General features: G+C 39.7%; 1 non-coding gene across 1 annotated transcript; it reads left to right on the top strand.

Moving 5' to 3' along the window:
• The first annotated feature begins 2,559 nt into the window (after positions 1-2,559).
• Positions 2,560-2,666, top strand: LOC118489404. The gene has a single exon (XR_004887423.1). It is a non-coding gene; the product is annotated as a small nucleolar RNA R71 (small nucleolar RNA).
• Positions 2,667-22,419: the final 19,753 nt, after the last annotated feature.

The following is a 22,419-nucleotide window of genomic DNA, read 5'->3' as shown; positions in this document are numbered from 1 at the left end:
TCGTCGTGGCAAGTTCTAGAGTCGTAAGAACCAAGCGGCTATTCACAAAAGAAACGAAAAATGAGCATTTAGTCTAAAGATGTAAGTTTGTATGCTCAATAAAGGCTCAAAACTCACTTTTTGTGGGAATGGGTTTTTATGTGATCAAGTATATATAATCAAATTTTAACTAAGCTTGTCATGCCGTTTCATAATTTTCTTATGTCGGTTCTTATTATCACGACGCTCGCGGTTGTAAATTTGTAAAAATATAACCTTATTAATCTTAAGATTCCTAACTTAAACTTTAGACAAGTAAAAAAAATGAAAATTAATTTTTTTTTTGAAAAAAATTTGGGGTGTTTAGCGGTTCCAATAGAGTTTTGTGTAAGGCTTGTTATTAGGACTTGCAAAATTTCAAGATTTTAGCATCCCTCCCACACTTAAATTACACATTGTCCTCAATGTGTCCCAAAAATAAATTTTTAGGTTGATTAGATGTATAATTTGGTGTTTAAAAGCAAAGATTTGTGTTACTGGCAGTCTGGACACGGCCCCGTGGGGACCGGACACGGCCCCGTGTTCAGGTGCAGGTAACGAAAATTAAAGAAAAGAAACAGAAGCCTGGACACGGGGGCGTGTCTGGTGAACACGGCCCGTGTCCAGTTACCTGAACTGGGCATTTTTCTGCAGGGGTTCAGCACGGGGCTGTGTTGGTTGGACACGGCCCGTGTTGAACCTTCTGTATCGGAGAAATTGATGTCGGTTGGCTTGTTCTTGTGCATGGGGCCATTTTTCTCATTCGCCTTTTCATCCCTTACCACCACGAGTGTGTTTTATTCCTGCAAATTAAAACTAAAAGATTAAACTAAACTAAGGATAGTTCCGCGGAATGCCTCCGTGGTGCGCCACGTTTATAAGGGTCCTTGGCTAGACCCAATGTGAGGTTATATATTTTCTGAGTGGGATGTTTGGCATCCCATGTTACACCGTCGGAGAGCAGCATCCAAACTCGAATCAATAACCTTCATGTAGTTGACCGGGTCGTCGTCCTCTATTCTCTTCCCAACCCTGAATTTTACTTCATCATCCCCGTACCTTAGGGTGAGCGTTCCGTCATTCATGTCTACCACTGCTTGCGCGGTGGCAAGAAATGGTCTCCCTAGTATGAGGGGGACCTCGGTGTCTTCCTCCATATCGAGTATGACAAAATCGGCCGGATAGACGAATTTGTTTACCTTTACTAGGACATTTTCGATGACACCTTGCGGGAATTTGACGGATCGATTAGCAAGTTGTATGCTCATATTTGTAGGACTCGTTGTTCCTAAGCCGAGTCTTTTAAACATTGATGAGGGCATGAGGTTAATGCTAGCCCCAAGGTCGGCTAGTGCATTACGAACGGGGGAGTCCTCGATTGAGCAGGGAATCGTGAAGCTTCCAGGATCGATTTTCTTTTGGGGAAGTTTGTTGAGTACGAGGGCAGAGCATTCTTCGCGTAAGTTAACTAATTGCAAAGTTTAAATTTCTTTTTATGAGTAAGGAAGTCCCTCATGAACTTAGAGTATTTGGGCATTTGGGTTAGGACATCAATAAAAGGAATATTGACATGCAATTGTTTTAATAGACTTTCGAATTTTGCGAATTGCTCATTGGTCTTTTGACGAATTAACCTACCGGGGTACGGAACTCGAGGAGCCTTGGTAGGCTCTGATGATGGAGGGGAGTTTCTTCTCCTGCAGAGGCGGAGGTACAGTCTCTTCTGTCGGCGGTGGCGCTTCCGCAGGCCCCACGGTGCGGTTTCGTAACGTGATGAGATGAACTTGCGCTTTTGGGTTTGTTTCGGTATTGCTTGGTAATGCACCTTGTGGTCTCTCGGAAAAATTTTGAGCTAGTTGATTTAATTGTTTTTCTATGTTTTGAATACTAGCTTGTTGATTTCTAAAATTTGATTCTAATTGTAGAAACCTTTCCGAGTTTTTCTTTTCAGTGTAAGAGATGAGGCGAGATACAGTATCTTCAAGCCTTTCTCGTCCACATTGTTGTTGAGTGAAATTTTGTGACTCATTTCTTGGTTGTTGAAAGTTTGTTCGTTGGGTTTGTTGGTTACTACTATTGCCGGGTTCTCTCCAACCAAGGTTTGGGTGGTTTCGCCATCCTTGGTTGTAAGTCCCCGTTGGAGGACCCGACGTCCTAGGTCTGTTATCAATGTAGCTTACCGACTCTTGTTGATCGTCTGTTTCTTTCATACAACTCCAATTTTCATGTGGCCCACCACACCCTTCACAAGCCATAACCGAGACTGTTTTTGTCATTTCTAATTTTTTTATTTTTGAAGAAAGGGCCTCGATTTGGGCTTGTAAAGAAGTGCTTTCATCAACCTTATGGGCGCCCGGGGCAATAGATTTATTTCCTCGGGGGGTGTGCCACTGAAAATTGGTTTGAGCAATTTCCTCAATTTGATTATATATTTCATGCGGGCGGCGATTACTTAAAAGTCCCCCGGAGCTGGAGTCGAGTGTCTGCCTTGTGTGTGGCAACAACCCATTATAGAAAGTGGATACTTGTTGCCATATCGCAAGGCCATGATGTGGACACTTTCGCAATAGTTCCTTGAACCTTTCCCAAGTTTCATATAAGGATTCCCCGTCCTCTTGTGAATATGTATTAATTTCAGTCATTAATTTAGCCGTTTTAGCGGGAGGGAAATACTTATATAGAAATTTTTGGGCTAGTTCATCCCAGGTGTTTACCGATCCAGCTGGGAGGGCGTTGAGCCAAGCTTTTGCTCGGTCTTTTAGTGAAAAAAGAAACATTCGAAGGCGGATGGCGTCATTTGATGCTCCATTGATCCGAAAGGTATCACATATTTCTAAGAAATTAGTAATTTGTAGATGGGGATCCTCGTCCGCAAGCCCATGGAAGGTTGCGGAGTTTTGGAGCATTTGTATCAAATGCGGCCGAAGTTCGAAGTTATTGGCTTCAACATTCGGTGCATTGATAGCGGCGCCTAGGTTACCTACGGTGGGTCGTAGATAATCCATGAGGGTACGTTGGTCCGCCATTGGAGGTGGATTCCCCAAAACTTTCTCTTGGTTTTTAGCTTTTAGTCTTTTTCTGAGAAAGCGTTCGGGTTCTTCTAGAGGTTCTTTTATGTCCTTATTAGAACTGGAGCTCATACACTATGTAGAATGGCGTCTGGTTCCAAGTCCTGCAATAAAAACAGAAAAGAATGCTGGTCAGAAGGTTCACCACGACCCCGTGCTCAGTGAACACGACCCGTGGTCGGAGTTACAGTGTTTGTTTTCCAGATCCCAGTTACTGGGGAGTTGGACACGGCCCCGTGTTGCACCTACACGGCCCCGTGGTCAGCCTTCTGTAACTTGGAAAACTAAAAACCGCCAGTGATTATGCTGGGCACGGCCCGTGTCCGACCAGGCACGGCCCGTGCTTAGCTCTGCAGAAGCTGAAAAACTAAGGAAATCCTAAAAAATTAAAAAGAAAAATAAAAATATGATTAGGCCGTTGATTCCTAACTTTCTTAAAATCCTTGTGTCCCCGGCAGCGGCGCCAAAAACTTGATGCGTGCGAAGTGTAGTATATTTTAGATGTATATTCTAAGCCCTTTTTACACTTTTAGCCAAGTTTTAAATTTATAAAACACGATATTTACTAACACTAAACAAACATATGGGCAAGTGCACCCATCGTGGACGTAGTATAGTGTTGGTAAGATACCGAGGTCGTCCAAGGACACAAGAGCTTTTAGTACCGGTTTATCCTCAACGTCTAATCAAATCAAAATGTTAGAAGAGATTTTAAAACTAAGAAAATAAAACTAACTAAATGCTGAAAAATAAAAATAAAAATAAAACAGATAGACAAGATGAATCACTTGGATCCGACTCGTGTATAGTGTAACCTTTGATTATTTTCGCACTTTTGCACTTGTTTAAGAGATTATCTTAGTTATTGTAGTAGGCCCCTCTTTTGAAGGCGACGTTACCCTCAACCCAGTAGTTTGAGTCAGCAAGGATACAATCCTAAAGGGTTGGATTATTGGAAGATAATGAATTAAGTTATTAATGCAAATTATGGTAGGCCCCGCTTTTGGCGGTGACGTTACCCTCGACTAAGTAGTCTGAGTCAGCAGGGATACAGTCCTAAATAGCCGGGTTATAGTATTAATAGTAGTTAACTTATGAGGGGGTCAAAGAGTTTGGATCCCCGCCATCCAATACCTATGGGTATTGAAGGAGATCCTACTAAATTTGACCCAGGTCCCTTGCAGGACCTCTAAACGCTGAACAAGGGCAAGACCCTTACCAAACCGTTCCCTTAACCCCCGACCAGGTAGTCAACATACCTCCATATAGACCATGGAGATATGAATGGTGAAAATCTTTTATTTTATATAGATAGTAAAATAATGCCAAGACACCACGGACAAACGATAAGGAAAGTTCACCTTCAACATAAGTAACTAGTTATTAAAGTCATTAATACAAAACCAAATAAAAAGTGCAAAAGATTAAAAATAAAAAGTATTATACTAAACACTTGTCTTCACCAAGTGATGTAAGAGACTTAGGCAAACATGGCCTTGATTGTCAAGAACTCTTACGATGAATCTTGGATCCCGAGACGACTCACACACTCTATGATGGACAATGGATGATGGTGGTGGATGATGGTGTTGTGATGGTGGTGGGTGGTGGATGAAGTGTGAGAGAGGTGGTGTGCCAAGGGATGAGTTGAAATGAAGCCAAGCACTCCTATTTATAGGCTGAACAGAAGGCTGGGCACTCTCTCTCTTCATTAATTGTAATTCGCAATTACCCGTCTGACACTCTCTCTCTCTTCATTAATTGTAATTCGCAATTACAATTAATGCGCCTGCTGTACTTTCGCCACGCCCCCGTGCTCACTGGACACGGCCCTGTGGTGGGCAATAGAAGCTTCTATAGGTTTGTCTTTTCTGCTGCTTCTTGGGCACGGCCCTGTGCTGGCTAAGCACAGGGCGTGTTCAGTCTTCTGCCTTCTCTATTTTGCTTGGGAAGATGCCGTTGAGGGGTCGGGCAGTCCACTTGTGTTCCTTTTCTTGTATTTATGTTAGATTTAGCTGTCTTTTTGCTTCTTTTGTGAATTTGAGCTCATTTAATCCTGAAAATACAAAAGGAAGACAAAAACACTCTTTTTCCAACATTAGTACTTAAAAAGGGTTAGTTTTATGCCTCATTTGATGTAATTTATATGTTGCATTTTTCACACATCAGACCATTCAAGATCGTCGAAAGAATTGGTAAGGTAGCCTACAGACTTGAGTTACCTCCTGAACATGGAAATGTTCATCCAACCTTTCACGTATCCAATCTCAAGAGGTGTTTAGCTGATGAGAACCTCCACATACCGCTTGACGAAATTCGTGTTGACAAAACACTGAAATTTGTGGAGAAATCGGTGGAAATCATTGAACGTGAATTCAAGTGGCTTAAACGCAAGCGCATTCCTTTGGTCAAGGTTCGCTGGGAATCTAAATGGGGACCCGAATTTACTTGGGAACGTGAAGATCAAATGAAGGCGAAATATCCGCACCTTTTTCCACGAGTTTCCTCTAAATAAATTTCGGGACGAAATTTCCACAAGTAGGGGAGACTGTAACATTTGTGCTCAAAATCATTATGAACTGTTCAATTATCAATAAAACAATGTTATTTGATCCCAATGTTTGTTTGGTTGTGTTTTACATTTTTTTCATGTTTTGACTTTTGTTCGATTTTAAACTCTACATCGCTTTCTAGAGAATTATACGCAAACTGGTGCGTAAACGTACTCAGTTTAATGCAACAAATACTTCGGAACATCAACATATACTCAACATACCCTAAATAACCTTTACATAACTTAGAAATAAGTTTTGAAGGCTTTGGTATGGCAAAAACAAGTTAATTCGCTTACAGGGACTAAACTTGACAAAACTGCGAAAGTATGCCAATTTGAACTGTAACAAACGTTCCGGAACTTGTCCATAAGTTAAACATACCATAAATATCCTTTACATAGCTTAGAAATAGGCTTTGAGGGGTTTGGTATGCTAAAACAAACTTTTGGATCATTAAGGGGCTAAAAGTGTCAAAAAAAAGTGCACAAGTTTGCACTTTCGCGCATAACTTACGTTCTGAATACATCCGGACATCCAAAAATTTATGTAAGCATCCTTATATTATGCCTTAGTGTTTGGCATGAGAAAAATCCATTCGTCGCGCAATTTGGATCATTGTTTCGCGCTTATGCGCATTCCGTCGTAATTAACCGAACATCGCGATCGTACGGCCAAACGCACCAAAATCCGACATAGTTTTGAGCATGTTTCATGTCCTCAATGTTTAGGCATAATTTTAGGGCCTTAAAGTTGGCTTTACGGGCCTTAGAAGTGTCGGAAATGGCTTAAAAATGCAACAGGGACCAAAACTGCCAATTCTGAAAGTTTGTGCAGATCAGACATAGCCAGGCGGCCCGCCTGGGTTTTGCCTGTATGCTGACGCGGGCCGCATGGCCCCTGTAGATGCAGAAACTTGTTTTGCTTGCAAAACTTGGCCTTTCAAACACTCCAAAGGGCAATGCCCTTTCACAATCTGTAGAGTTAAGGTCATTTTAAGCCACCACAACATCTTGACAAGTGTACGCATAAGATCGTGGCACGATATTCAAGAAACGATCCTAACGGCTTTGCTTTTCCTATAAATACCCCCCCTTTGTGTTAAAACCCACAAAACTGATCAAAGAGCTCTAAGTTGATGCCATTGCTTCATACCTGAGCTCCTGGATCAAGTTTAGCTTTCGGGGACCCTTCGTAAGTGTTCTTTCGTTCTTTTAATCGCTTTCTAGTGCTAAAGTCAAACTTTGTTTGACTTTCTGCGTTGACCAGCCTATGGTCAACACGAAGTTCGTTGGAACTTCATAACATGAGCGTGATCACGATGGTTATAGTCCGTAATGGCTATACCTACTGATTACCACGTTACCAAGGCTCAGTGACGTGTCGTAGTTTCGGCCAAAATGCGCATTCTTGCGTATTTTGTAACCAAACTACTCGTGAGCATCAAAGCCGTTTGTTTTGATGCCAAACCTATTTTCTAAACTTAGTTAAGCATGTTCTAACATGCTTAGCTCGTCACTTTTAGTATAATGCTTATATAGGGTCGTAAGGTAAGCGATCTAAACCATCGCTTATACTTTCGAACCCGACCCATTTGGTCGATCATTAAGATCCGACCGAACACATCAGGTGACCATAGCTGTAACCTTCCGAGGTTATACCTTGTGGTCACGATGTTAGGCGTTCCAAACGCGTTCTACGCGAACGACGCGTTAAGGTAGCATAAGCTACCTAAACGGGTCGTAATGGGCCGTAAGCACTTAGGTTAGGTTTCATTTTAGTATGTAGGCTTTGTTAAACCATATTACATGAGTCTCCATATTCGTTTGGTTTACGAACCCGCATACTATCCGATCCTTCCGATTTTGGTCCGGTATATTAATATAGCTACCTATTAGGTGCCGTTTGATATTCCGTGATCTCTAGCATTATTTCGTTGTTATACAAGGACTTCAAAGCAATCTCAGGTGAGTACATTGAACCCCACATTTACTGTTTTCCAAACTGTTTTGGGGTGAAACACATGTGCCTACTTGTTACTTTCATGCTTTCCATGTTTTCACATCATATACCGGCTATGTTCATTAGTACATTATAGTACATTGCTTTACATTACATTTCATGCTATGTATGCCCATTGTGTGCGTACTTAGTACATTGCTTTACATTACATTTCATGCTATGTATGGCCATTGTGTGCGTACTTAGTACATTGCTTTACATTACATTTCAAGCTATGTATGCCCATTGTGTGCGTACTTAGTACATTGTTTCACATTGCATTTCATGCTATTTATGCCCATTGTGTGCATACTTAGTACAATTGTTTACATCACATGCTTCATTTTGGTATGACATTTGGTTTGTTTAACATGGAACAATACATTCATTAACATTAGCTACGCCATTCGTTAGTAGGTAGTGGTACCATAGGAATTGACAACTCCCGTTCCGGACATCCTAGGTTGGTTTAGATGAAAGGAATGACCGAATTCGATATACATAACTTAGATAAACCATTAATTTGTTTAAGGGTTTATCGCCACAGTCTCAAGGCTTGGATGTATGCATTTACACAATACCGCATAAATGTTTGTATCAGTATAGCATGCATTTGTTCCACAAAACATAACTTTGATTTAAACCATGTTTTACTTCAATACCTTGTTTTTGTGCATTTTACATATGGTTTAGTTGATACATTTCACTTACCATACATGATATATTTTGGGTACACATTACATGATCTACATTAAACATAAACATTTTGACATTGATATACACATTTGGTGGTTTACATTGAACATAGACATTACGATATGGTTTACATAATAACACTTGACAACTGATTTATACATGAACAATTTACATGGTGGTTGGTTTGGGTAAATGGTTTGAGTAACGTGGTGTATGTAATATGATACAAACATGGTGGATACGCCGCTGGTACTTCCTATATATAAATGGTTGTATAATATTACATATCGTAGCGTTATCTAAATCATTTCAGTTTAGACATATTACGTTTTACACAAATAACATATTCTTCACAAGACATTATTTTTACAAACAACTTATCTCATACAAACTCATTTTACTAGGTTATTCATTTAACCTTACGTTTTATTTATACATATCATCTGATCTTATCGTTTTTCATACGATTTACAAAACAAAATAAGTTACAAGGTTCATGACTGACTGTTATTAAACGTTTTCTTTAAACTCAAGTCATGAATCTCTTTTTCACAAAACCTATGTATCTCACAGGCATTTTTATGCTGACGTACCTACTTTCACATGTGTTTTCAGGAGCTATCGTGTAGGATGACAATGGTGACACTAGGGCGGACCTGTGCCTTAGAGACTAAAAAAATGAAGATAGACTAGTTTAATTATGTCACGAACTCTTTGTTTTCCTGTTTAAGACAATGTATTACGCTTGTTTAATAAATAAAATGTAACTTTGATTTCCATGGTTATGAAACAATTAATTCTGTCCCAACACTCCCCGGCGTTTCCGCCGCGGTTGCATGTTATACGCGGCCGGGGTGTGACACAGGTGTTCCCTGATGATCTCCCTGGACTACCGCCAAGTCGTGATATCGACTTTCGTATTGACCTCATTCCTGGAGCTAATCCCGTTGCCAAAGCTCCGTATCGACTCGCTCCATCCGAAATGCGGGAACTCTCAAACCAACTCCAGGAATTACTCGAAAAAGGCTTTATTCGCCCAAGCACCTCTCCTTGGGGCGCGCCAGTCCTTTTCGTCAAAAAGAAGGACGGGTCGTTCCGGATGTGCATCGATTATCGGGAGTTGTATAAGTTAACCATCAAGAACAGATACCCTTTGCCCCGAATCGACGACTTATTTGATCAGCTGCAAGGTGCCAAGTGTTTCTCGAAGATCGATCTACGTTCAGGCTATCATCAATTGCGGATTCAAGAGGAAGACATCCCCAAAACCGTTTTTCGAACCCGATATGGCCATTATGAGTTTGTTGTTATGCCTTTTGGTCTAACTAACGCACCCGCGGTCTTTATGGATCTGATGAATCGCGTGTGTAAGCCATTTCTCGACCGTTTCGTCATCGTGTTCATTGACGATGTCTTGATCTATTCCAAATCGAAGACCGAACACGCGCAACATCTACGTTTGGTTCTCGAGTTACTTCAGGGGAACCAACTCTATGCCAAGTTCTCCAAGTGTGAATTCTGGTTAGAGGAAGTTCAGTTTCTGGGTCACATCGTGATTAGTCAGGGAATACACGTCGATCCCGCGAAGATTGAAGCCATCAAAAGTTGGATTACGCCTAAGAACCCGTCTGAAGTTCGTTCCTTTCTCGGACTAGCGGGCTATTATCGACGATTTATTGAAGGATTCTTCAAAATCATTGTGCCGCTTACCGCTCTTACTCATAAAGACAAGCCTTTTGTGTGGGGAACCGCACAAGAGACTGCCTTTCAAACCCTCAAGCACATGCTGTGCAACGCACCGATTCTTACGCTGCCCGACGGAAGCAACGATTTCCTTGTCTACTGTGATGCTTCCAACCTTAGTCTTGGTTGTGTTCTCATGCAGCGAGACAAGGTTATAGCTTACGCATCTCGACAGCTCAAGATCCACGAGAAGAATTATACAACCCATGACCTCGAGCTAGGCGCAGTTGTCTTTGCATTAAAGATTTGGCGACACTACCTGTATGGCACTAAGTATACAATCTACACTGATCACAGGAGTTTACAACACATCTTTAATCAGAGGGAACTTAATATGCATCAACGCCGATGGGTATAACTTCTTAACGATTACGATTGTGAGATTCGTTATCACCCAAGCAAGGCGAATGTGGTTGCCGACGCGCTCAGCAGAAAGAGTTATGTGCTCAGTATGACAGTATCCGAAACGTTCAAGCCCAGCATAATCTTGAAGCCCTCATCCGCGAAGCCCAGCATGCGTGTTTTAATGAACGCACCATGAAGAAAGAAAGGATCTACCACGATGGAGCTCAGCTTGTAAGCAAGGCAGATGGGATTTTCTACTACCTGGATCGAATCTGGATTCCTAGACGAGCTGATCTGCGAAAGATTATCATGAATGAAGCCCACAAATCCCGATATTCTATTCATCCCGGTGCTGATAAGATGTACCAGGACCTGCGCTATAAGTACTGGTGGCCGGGCATAAAGCGGGATATCGCTCTTTACGTTGGAAGTTGCTTAACTTGCGCAAGAGTCAAGGCTGAACATCAAAGACCTTCTGGCTTACTCGAACAACCGCCGATACCTATATGGAAGTGGGAGAGTATAGCTATGGATTTCATAACGAAACTCCCGCCCACGCCATCAGGTCACGACAGTATTTGGGTTATAGTTGATCGTCTAACAAAATCAGCCGACTTTTTGCCGATACGAGAAGACTATAAGGTGGAACAACTAGCCCAGATCTACACCGACGAGATCATTTGTAATCATGGTACGCCTCGCGACATCATCTCTGACCGTGACGCTCGGTTTACTTCTCGATTGTGGGAAACTTTTCAAGCGGCTCTTGGTACATCGCTTAATCTGAGTACTGCATTCCATCCACAAACCGACGGACAGACTAAGAGAACGATCCGTACTCTTGAAGACATGCTCCGGGCGTGTGTCATAGATTTTGGTGGTAGTTGGAACAAACACCTGCCGCTAGTCGAATTCTCGTATAATAACAGCTATCATGCTAGCATCCAGATGGCACCATTCGAAGCTTTGTATGGAAGGAGATGTCGATCGCCTATTGTGTGGCATGAGATCGGTCATTCGCAACTAACCGGTCCCGAGATTCTACAAGAAACAACTGACAAAATCCACCAAATTCGAGACAACTTGGTGAAAGCTCGAAGTAGACAGAAAAGTTACGCCGATAGAAGACGCAAGCCCCTTGAATTTGACGTTGGCGACTACGTACTCCTAAAGGTATCTCCTTGGAAGGGTGTAGTCAGATTCGACAAGAAAGGGAAACTAGCGCCTCGATATGTTGGACCTTTTAAGATTCTGGAAAGGATCGGAAGAGTCGCCTACAGACTCGAACTACCGGAGGAACTCAGTAACGTCCACCCGACTTTCCATGTGTCTAACCTCCGAAAATGCCTTGCTGATCATGATCTAATCGTACCGCTCGATGATCTTCAGGTCAACGAAACCTTACACTTCGTGGAAAAGCCTGTCGAAATCATGGATCGCCAAACCAAGCAACTCAGGCCCTCACGCATCCCTATCGTGAAGGTCCGATGGGAAGGCAAGCGAGGCGCGGAGTTCACTTGGGAACTCGAAAGCGACATGAAGGCCAAGTACCCGCAGTTGTTTAAATAGATCTGAAGCATCAAATTGGTAAAATGACTCACGGTGATGTGCAGCTTCGAGCCTAATTTCGGGACGAAATTCCCTAAACAAGGGGAGGCTGTAACACCCCGTGTTTTCGAATGTCAAAGTCAAAGTCCAAGTCAACTTTGACTTCTTTGAATGTTAATGTTTCTTTTTACTTTTGTATTATGTGGAGTAAGTGTTGTCTAAATAAAATGATCGAATGTTTAATCAATGCGACCGATTTACGACTGTGAATAGTAGGAAGTAACAATGCGATAAAGTTAATCAATCAATAATCAAGTTAATCGACTCATCAATCGAACTCGAGACTCGAACTATGCGAAACTGGTGTGGTAATACTTACGTGTGTGTGTGCCTTATGTGTTACTTGTGCATGTTTACTTTATGTTTTGTGTGGTATTCAATCGAATCAATCGAAACTCGAATCGAAACTCGAAAAGCAAACAAACTTAATCGAAACCGACATCAAAACGTGACTTATAGATGATTGTATGTTAGATATAGTAGTTGGGACTGAAAGTAATTTGACTAGGAACTCTATCGTATTCGTATCATCGTCAATCGAAATCGAAATATCGGAAACCGTCGCGATATACTCGAAAAGGGGTTCCTGATCGAACAGGAATCACTGATCGAACAGGCTAGCCGATCGAACATGCTGTTCGATCGAGCAGCCCAGCCGATGGGAGATCCTGGCCGATCGGCCACCACTTTCCTCTTTTGGAGCCTATAAATAGCCCTGTCATTGTCACTCTTACTATTTTTGGAAAGCTCTGACCGAACCAGCCCTTGTTCTTCACCTTTTCTCAGATTTCTCTCAACTCCGGTAAGTTTTTCACTCTAATTCTTGTACGTTTTTTATCATTACACGATTCTACACCTTTCTATCTTTCAAAACTTGATTTCTAACCGTGAAATCACCAAGATCTAAGTGTTCTTGGGTGATGTCATCATGGTGTTCTTGAAGAACATCATACTTTGGCCTCATTCAACCGTGAATAGCTTAGATCTAACGGATTTCCACATAAACAAGCTAGGATTTGTAAGAATCTTGACATTTTCATGGAAGGATCTCCAACTTTCTTTCAACTCCTTTACACTCAAAACCTTAAAACCGATAGAAACGAAGCTCGAACCAACTAACTAATCATTCTAACAGTCAAGAGGTTCAAGATTCGGATTCTATCTACAAGGTTCACCGATTTCGGGTTAAACATCAAACTACCATTCCGAACAGTTCACCGGCCGGACTTGGGTGATTCCTGTCCGAAACGGTGAAGCAAGTAAGAACCCACGTTCTACGGTTTAACTCGCTGTCAAAATACCTTAAAATCCTGACAAATAATCAAACAGCCAAGTGTTAGACGAATGGCCGACCAGGTCAGAAATGCTGGCCGAACGGCTAGGCTGTTCGAACGAACAGCCCAGCCGATCGAACATACCAACCGATCGGCCGGGCCAGCCGATCGGCTAGCACATGGTCCCACACTTTTCAAAACTTCATGAAGTATGGTATTGACGAAGTAGTGTTCGATCGAATATGCTACTCGATTGGTAAACATTACTCTTCGGATCATGAGATACTATGCTTCAACACTTAATCGATTTTGCAACTTGTTCGTGGTATGGAATGCCAGCCGATCGAACAGACTGTTCGATCAAGTGACATCCTGCTGAGAACTACTTCTGAAGTTCCTAACCGATCGGTTAAGCCGGCCGATCGAACAGGCCGTTCGATCGATCGACCAGAAAGGTAAGAACACTTCAGTGTTCTCAAATGCTACAACGAAAACTTCAAAAGTTCCAAACCATCATACACAAACACATCAGAAGAAGAAACAATCCACTCGGATGGTCCAGCCGATCGAATAGGACTGTTAACCGAACGAACAGCTCGTTCGATCGAACCTGCTGTTCGATCGACCAGGCTATTCGATCCATTCACACTTGTTTACATTTCCGCGTTACTCATCATTATGCTATCGAACTATTCAGGCTAACCCTACTCTCAGCGCTCCCTTCAATCCATAATCAATCACTGTGAGTATACTCGAATCCCTTATTGCTTTAGCACTTTTGGGTGTTACATACGTTACTTATCAAAATCACAATCGAACACACTATTCAAACTATTTGAACGCTAACCGATTGCATGTATTACGTGACTAAATGTATGCTTGTTGTTATGTTTACACGTGGAATGCTGTCTACCTGCCTTAGCAACGTAGTACTATAGTTTGGACTCAGCACCCGTTCACACGGGGGTTGTTAAGGACAATTACTTGCATGGATTACGGTGGTAATCATGTATTGCGAACTGTCTCAGACAGTCAACCCGCAGTCGTTGGTATCGATAGGTCCATGTCGATAATTAACATGCATCATCTCCCTCCCTCTGTGTACGTGCTGGTTATGCGTAAACTATTCGAACTCTATATGCTATTATTAAACTTGTGTGCTCACCTTTACATTTTATGTATTGACTTATTTTAACATATGTGACAGGTGTTTAAGATATTTGCTTGCTAGGGAAGTGAAGCTAGAATAAAGCTTTAGAGGCCCCCAACAAATAGTTGTCTATCAGGAACAAGCAACAAGGGCATAGTTGTCTGTAGATCTTGTCAGGTTGGGTCTTTAGGAGCATTTAAACAATATTTATGTTTTGTATTAACTTAAATCTGAGTTTTCAGAACAGAACTACTTGTTTGGATGTTATCTGTAATAATGTATTTGTTTATTCGGGATACGGTATGGGACGTATCTTTAACTGGATTATATAGATAGTTGTTATGGAAACTTCTGAACAATCTGTTTTGCTCAGTGCCATGCCCCGATGATTCCGCCATCGGTTGGGGTGTGACACATAGGTAACCACATTTGTTTTTGTACATCGATATACGGACAAAGATTTATTTATAAACCAACATAATTGTTTTATAGTTTTGGATAACAAAGGAAATAAAACATAAAGTTCAGTTGTTTCAAGGCGGCAACGTCTTCCAGTTGGCCGATTGCTCATCCACGGGCTGGATTTGCATTAACAAGCTTTAGGCAATTGTTTCTGAAATGGCCCATCTCCCCACAGGTGTAGCAAGATCAGGTGGAAAGCGAGCTTGAGCAGGGTTGACTTGAGGTTGGTTTGGACCACCTTGGTTTGGGTTAGTTCGACAAGCATTTTCCAGGTGACCGAGTTACCCACATGATGCACACTGACACTGTAGGTGAGCTAGGTGATGTGCATTACATTTGTTGCATATCGGTGCAGTACCGGCAAAAGGTTTCCTTGCAAGAGGTTGAGCTGGTTGGTTGAGAGTGTTTTGGTTGGGTTGAGCAGCAACCGCATAGTTTTGTGAAGCCTTACGCTTCTTAGAAGATAAGGTTTTGTTTCCCTTGTTTTCCTCTTGAGTAGTATTAGCTGCTTGTTTCTTGTCGCCTTTTCAGAAAAGTTTACCCTTTCTGATCTAAGATTCAGTTAGGGTAGCGGATAATTCAATGGCCTGTCTAACTATGGTAGGATTACTACAAGTAACAATGTCCTAAACTGGGTCAGGAAGGCCATCGATGTATTTCTCAATTGCCTTATCCAAAGGCGTAACCATAGTTGGACATAATAGACTTAACTCCTCATAACGATCCGTGTAGGCTCGATGTTCACCGCTGTCTTGTTTAAGATCATCAAATTCCCATTCCAATGCCCTGAGTTCATGACGAGGATAGAACTCCTTCATCATTGGAGCTCGAAGCTCTTCCCAGGTTTGTGCCATTGCCACATCGGCACCCCTATCCCTCATTACACCGTTCCACCATGTAAGTGCTCTTTTCTGGAATACACTCGATGCAAACTCAACCTCTCGCTCGTTTTGGCATTGTACATGACGAAACGTGCTTTCGAGACTTTCCAACCATTGTAGGAGCCCAGTGGCCCCTTCAAACCCAGTAAATGTGAGTGGCTTAGCTGAGTTGAATTGTTTATAGTTGCACGGAGCGGGTGCATTGTTGTTATTTTCTTAGTTTATCTGGGCTATCAGGTTTGGGAGTACAGCTGCGATTTGCTGAGTGATTAAGGCTGCCATGGCGGCATCCTGAGTTTGGTCACGTCGAGGAGGCATTCTAAAAGAGCAAAGAAACATGAAAAGAAATGGGTAAGATGATATTGGATAGTAAAAATTGAATGCTTATAAGAATAACAATTAGGCATAAGGATTGTGATCATTTGTTCGTTACTTAAAACAAACAAACGACACGGTGACTAATCAAAGTAAACGGGTCATAATAATGTATCGTGAAGATATGCTTTAGCCTATAAGTGGACTCTCACCCCAAGAGTTCCCAGGAAAGAATGACTGGTCCGATTATGTGGATTTGTATGAACACTCTAGCCTTAGACAGAAAGCTCGAGGTACAGGCATCCACCCTTCTAGATTGCACGTGTTCACATTATAAAGACCCAAACTTTGACGAGATTTTGAAAACTTTGAAGGTTCAAAACCTTATAACAAATCATCCAAGAACAGATGATTGGTTTTCAAAATGGATTTGTAATTTGTGTTCTTGTTATGGTTGCACCTAAAGATAGGTGACGGTATTGTTTTAGAATCTAAACGCAAGTAAACTCGCGTTAGGGTTCTAGGAAGGTTATAGACTAGGTCAAAGCATTACTAATAACCTAATTCCCTATGACCATGGGCTCTGATACCAACTTTTCTGTCACACCCCAACCGCGTGAAACAGCAAACCATGGCAGAAACGTCGGGGAGTGGAGTAACAGAATCATTGTTTCACAACACATGGTATTTAAAGTTTGGTTTTATTAGAATAATTGTTTACAAATGTCTTGAAATTTAACTGAATACATAAAGTAAATTAAATTGTCTTGCTTCATTTTAAGTCACTAAAGCTCAAGTCCGCCTAAGTGTAGCACGATCATCATCATACATTAATTCCTGAAACACATGTGAAAATAGGTACGTCAGCATAAAAATGCATGTGAGATACATAGGTTTTGTTGATGAAGGATTCATGACTTGAAAGTTAAAAGAATTGTTTAACAAAAAGTCGTCATGAATCTTGTAAAATGTTTTCTTTTATAAAATCATGTGAAATTCGATACGAAAACAGATGATATAAAAGAATGATGCATGGTTAAATAAATAACCAAGTAAAAAAAAGTTGTATAAAATATGTTATTCTTAAAACAGGTGTCTTGCAAACAATATGTCGTCTCTTTGTATAAAATGTATCATGTCTTTGTTCCTGTCAAAGTGGTTTAGATAACGCTACGATAGGTAATATCATAAAAGCACTTATATATAGGAAGTACCAGCGGCGTATCCACCATGCTTTTATCATATTACGCATGCCTCGTTATTTAAATCACTTACCAAATAAATCACCAAAAATATCTTGTCAAACCAATGTCAGATAACAACTAATGTTCGTGTATGGTGAATAAAAAGAATTTACTCAATCCTATAGGTATAATGTTATATATGGTGAATAAAAGAATTTACTTAATCCCATAGGTGTAATGTTATGTATGGTGAATAAAAGAATTTACTCAATCCCATAGGTGTAATGTTATGTATAATTAATTATCATGTGAAAATGTATGCTAAGTAAACATACATAGCAAAGCATAATAGAAATCATGTACTATATGTGTACTAATGAACATAGCATGTATATGTCGTGAAAGCATGAATAACATGAAAGTAACAAGTAGGCACAAGTGTTTCACCCCAAAATATTTGAAAGCGGTAAAAGAGGGGACTATGTACTCACTTGATATTGCTTAATGATCTTGAAATAACAATCAAATAATGCTTGAAGGATCACGGAATCAATCGGCACCTAATATAGGTAACTATGTTAATAAATCGAACCCAAGTCGGAAGATCAGATTGAATGAGATTTCGTAAGCCAAATGAGTACTGGAACTCATGTGATATGGTTTAACAAAGCCTATATTCTAAGTCAGAACCTATCCTAAGTGCTTATGACCCATTATGACTCGTTAAGGTAGTTTACGCTACTTTAACGTGTCGTTCGCGCGAATGCGCGTTCGAGATGCCTAACTAGCCCTATGACAAGTATTATATGCCTTAACATGTTTAATAACATTGCATAATCAGTTTAGATGTCAAAATTTAGGTTAAATATGCTTAAAATGAAAATATGCGTAAAAAGGGCATTTTGGTCATTTTTCCCAAGGCATATAAACTACCTATCATACAACTAACTAAACGAAGTGACCATAAGGTATAACCTCGGAAGGTTATTCCCTAAACAACTATGGTCACAAAACATGTTTGGTCGGATCCTAATGATCGACCAAACGGGTCGGGTTCGAAAGTCTAAGCGGTTGTTTAGACTGCTTAACTTACGACCCTATATAAGCACTAGACTAAAAGTGACGAGTTAAACATGTTAAAACATGTTTAACTAAGTTAGAAAACAAGTTTGATATCAAAACAAAGTGTTTTGATACCCGAAAATAGCTTCGTTGCAAAATACGCATAATCAGCATTTTGACCGAAACTATGACTCGTCACTATGCCTAATAAACGTGGTAATCAGTAGGTATAGTCACAAGGGACTATAACTATCGTGATTACGCTCACGTTTCAAAGTTCAAATGAACTTTGACTTGACCAAAACATGGTCAAAGCAAAAAGTCAAACACTGTTTGACTTTCATACTTAAAATACATGAACATGCATGAAAGAAGAGTACAAAGGGTCCAAGCTTGGATCAAGAATACAGAAAACTGAAGAATGGAGCCTTCAACCAAGAAGGGATAGCTCCAATCAGATCCAATGAGTAGATTTGAGATAAATGAGCAAGTTGGGTTTTTGAAAATCTTGGGTTTATATAGAAAATCAAGGAACACTAGGATCATTCCACGTGTTTTGAAGTTTGATCTTGGCCATACACATCTAGCACATTGTTTTAAATACTTTAAACAAGCTCCATGTATTGAAAAACCATGTTAAAAACCAAAGAAATAGCTGCTGAAAGCCAGATTCAATGTTTCTGCCAGCTCCAGCTATCGCGGGCCGCGAAGACAGAAACTCTGGTCTTCGCCCCCGGCGAGAGCTTTCAGACAGAAACTTTCCCAAAATGGCTGAACAGGCCCCTATGACTCAAAACTTGATTTTTGATGCATTTAAGCCCCGTTAACCCATTATCAAGGCTTAATAATGATGTTAAAGTACAGGGGACATGAAATGGGCTTGAAAATATCACAGATGTTGGTTCGTTTGGTCGTACGATCATGTTGTTCGGTTAATTACGATGAAACACAAACGAACGCGAAAAATGATCCAAATTGCGCGATGAATGGTATTTTAGCATTCCAATAACTAAAATAACATATTTTAATGATTAAAAGAATATTTGGATGTCCGGATATGTTCAGAACGTAAGATATGCGCGTAAATTCAAACTTATGCACTATTTGACGCTTTTAGTCCCTGTTTGATCAAATAAGTTTATTTTCGCATACCAAACCTCTCAAAGCCTATTTCTAAGCTATGTAAAGGATATCTATGGTATGTTTAGCTTAAGATCATATTCTAGAATGTACGTTGCTATACGAATCCGCAGACTTTCACAGTTTGACGTAAATAGTCCCTGCGATTGAATAAACTTGTTTTTGCCATACCAAATCCTTTAAAACTTATTTCTAAGTTATGTAAAGGTTACTTAAGGTATGTTAAGCTTATTTTTATGTTCCGGTTGAATGTTGCGTTAAACTGATTACGTTTACGCATCAGTTTGCGTATAACTTTCCAGAAAGCGATTTAGAGTTCGAAATTGAACGAGAATTGATATGTGCAAAAGTCACATGTATTTGTACAAATCCCAAGATTGAAACACAAGATTTCATTGGATTCGTATTTGTATGATGGTCGTAGAGGCACAGATATCACGTATAAATTAAGATAAACTGACAAAGTCTACGCCCACAGATGTTGCCAGTTCTTTTTATTCTATACGGATCGTATAACCTTATACGACCCGTATAAACCATGTTAATACAAGATTTTACCATGTGTGATTATTAACACCCCAAAGGATATGCGTAGTATGAAAAAGGGTAAAGTTATTCTACAAAAGTCTCTTACATCAATGAAGGATACAAAGACATAATGGATCGTAAAATATAACACAATGGATCACAAAATTTAATACATTGCCGAGAAAAAAGTCACAATTAATCGCCAAAAATACACAATGGAAAAAATAAAATAAAAAAAATACAGTGCTAAATAAAAAGACACAATGATTAAATAAAAATTCTAAAATCAATAAACTAAAAATCCAAAAATGAAAACTTAAAATCTAAGATCATTGAGTTCGACGAGACGGTTCCAATGCCGCTAGAATAGGTTCTATTGGATTCCATTTGGTACCCTTTGTAACAACCTCAAATTCACATACGGAGTTATATTCTACCCCTTGCCATTCTTCAGATCTGAATTTTGATTTGTGGGTGTTTCAGATTGGGGAAAACCCATATGTTTATGGTGTTTAGAGAGAGGGAGGTGTGAATTTGGTATTTACAGGTCAACCATATGGGTTAGCAAGAACTGAATAAAGATTGAATGAACATAAATCATAAGGGTTAAGAGAGAGAGAGAGAGAGAGAGAGAGAGAGAGAGAGAGGAGGTGTTTACGGTATTTTTTATTCTTTTTGAATAAATGTCCATATACGAGGTGCACATGACCAGACTTAACTTGAAATTTTAACTAAGTTAATGCTAAAGGACGTACAATGTAATGAGTTTTACAAATAAAAGACTGTGACTGTAATTACAGAAGTTAAAGGGCATCCACTACAATACAATACGAACATAAAGGATTAAAATTGTAACTTACCAAAAAAAGACTAGAAATCGAGAGGTTCTCATTGACTTTTCTTAAGTGATGGAGCTTCTAAATATGGAATCATAACTCCTATTGATTATATTACAACTTTAACGACGAGCTTCTTTTCAACATGAGGAAATGGGTTTGAAGCCAATACATCATAGAATGCGGTTATGGGTATGTTTGGCAAAAATAGCTCGTGGCTATATTTGGCTTTTTTAATAAATTTAGAAATTCATCAAAGACATGTGAAAACTGCCTTTTCTAAACTGAGATTTAAAAGAAGATTATTTACATAAAGCAACGTGCACGTTTTTCTCAGCAAGCTCCGACGTGATGGGAAAAAGTTAAATCATGTCGTAATAAAATGTTTTTAAATGCAATGAGTGTAACAAATGTGTGTATGTAAAAAAATTAACACATTTGTCATTCGAATTGATTGATTATTAGGACGAAGCAATGTTTTCCATTGGTACACTTATAAGATGTTGGATTCAAAGGGTCCACAACACATGTTACATGTGCTTCTATGAAATTGAAAAGAAGAACTAAGAAGGGATGTACAAAAGTGTTTATAAGATGTATGGATATATTTTATATATTTTTTACATATAAATTGTATCCTCTTTGGAATAAAGGTTAAACTTGTTTTTCATATATTTTTACCACATTTACTCGACTATTATTGTTTAATATTTTCATAAAGTTGATCTCATTAGGTCTTACCTCCGAGATTTTTTTGTTTTTTACAATTAAAATTAACGTGTTTCTTGGACGGAGACATCAAGGTCCTGGAAAACTGTCGGTTGTAGGGTTTCAATTTGCATCAATTATTTAATTTCAAGGTATAATTCTAATTAGTCTCAACTAGAAGAAGATGAATACTATCTGAGTTTGAGATTCAAGACTAAATGAAGGAAAACTGAATCAAATTGTCACTACGTATGAGTAAAAAGCCTCAACTATAACATGGTGAATATAGTTTTTGAGAACCAAGAAGAAAAAAATGTCTTCTACGACGTATAGAATGATCCACAGAAATATATGTACATGAATCTTTTTTTGTTTTACATGTATACGGGTTGTGTAAAGCTATACGACCTATATATAAGTTTTTTTGTGTAAAACCGAACAATCGTTTAATAAATTTTAGTAATTCTTTAGATAGCGTTTTCAGTATCCGGAGTTTGTTGGGTTGTTTGTAGCTAGGGTTCAGAATGCTTGAACATGGTGATATTAGAACATTGTACAATTCATGTAAACACAGTGGCTTTGTGATGATATTTTACAAATTGGGAACCACATATTCGTGTGTTACAGTTTGGAAAGATGACGGAATAGATATCTGAATAACTGATACAACCCATTTGTAACCCAACTAAAATCTCCTTGAGTATAGATTCTTACTTAAACGATGTTCTGATATCGAGAATGTTCGTTTGGGGAAAATGTTCTGGAAATTTAAGGAAAAGAAGGTTGAAACTGTACAACAATAATGATTCAACTGCTCCTATTGATGAAATGAGATTTGTTTCAAAGTA

Source organism: Helianthus annuus, chromosome 17 (genome assembly GCF_002127325.2).
Source record: "Helianthus annuus cultivar XRQ/B chromosome 17, HanXRQr2.0-SUNRISE, whole genome shotgun sequence".
Lineage (NCBI taxonomy): Eukaryota > Viridiplantae > Streptophyta > Magnoliopsida > Asterales > Asteraceae > Helianthus > Helianthus annuus.
This window is presented reverse-complemented; position numbering and strand designations above follow the sequence as displayed.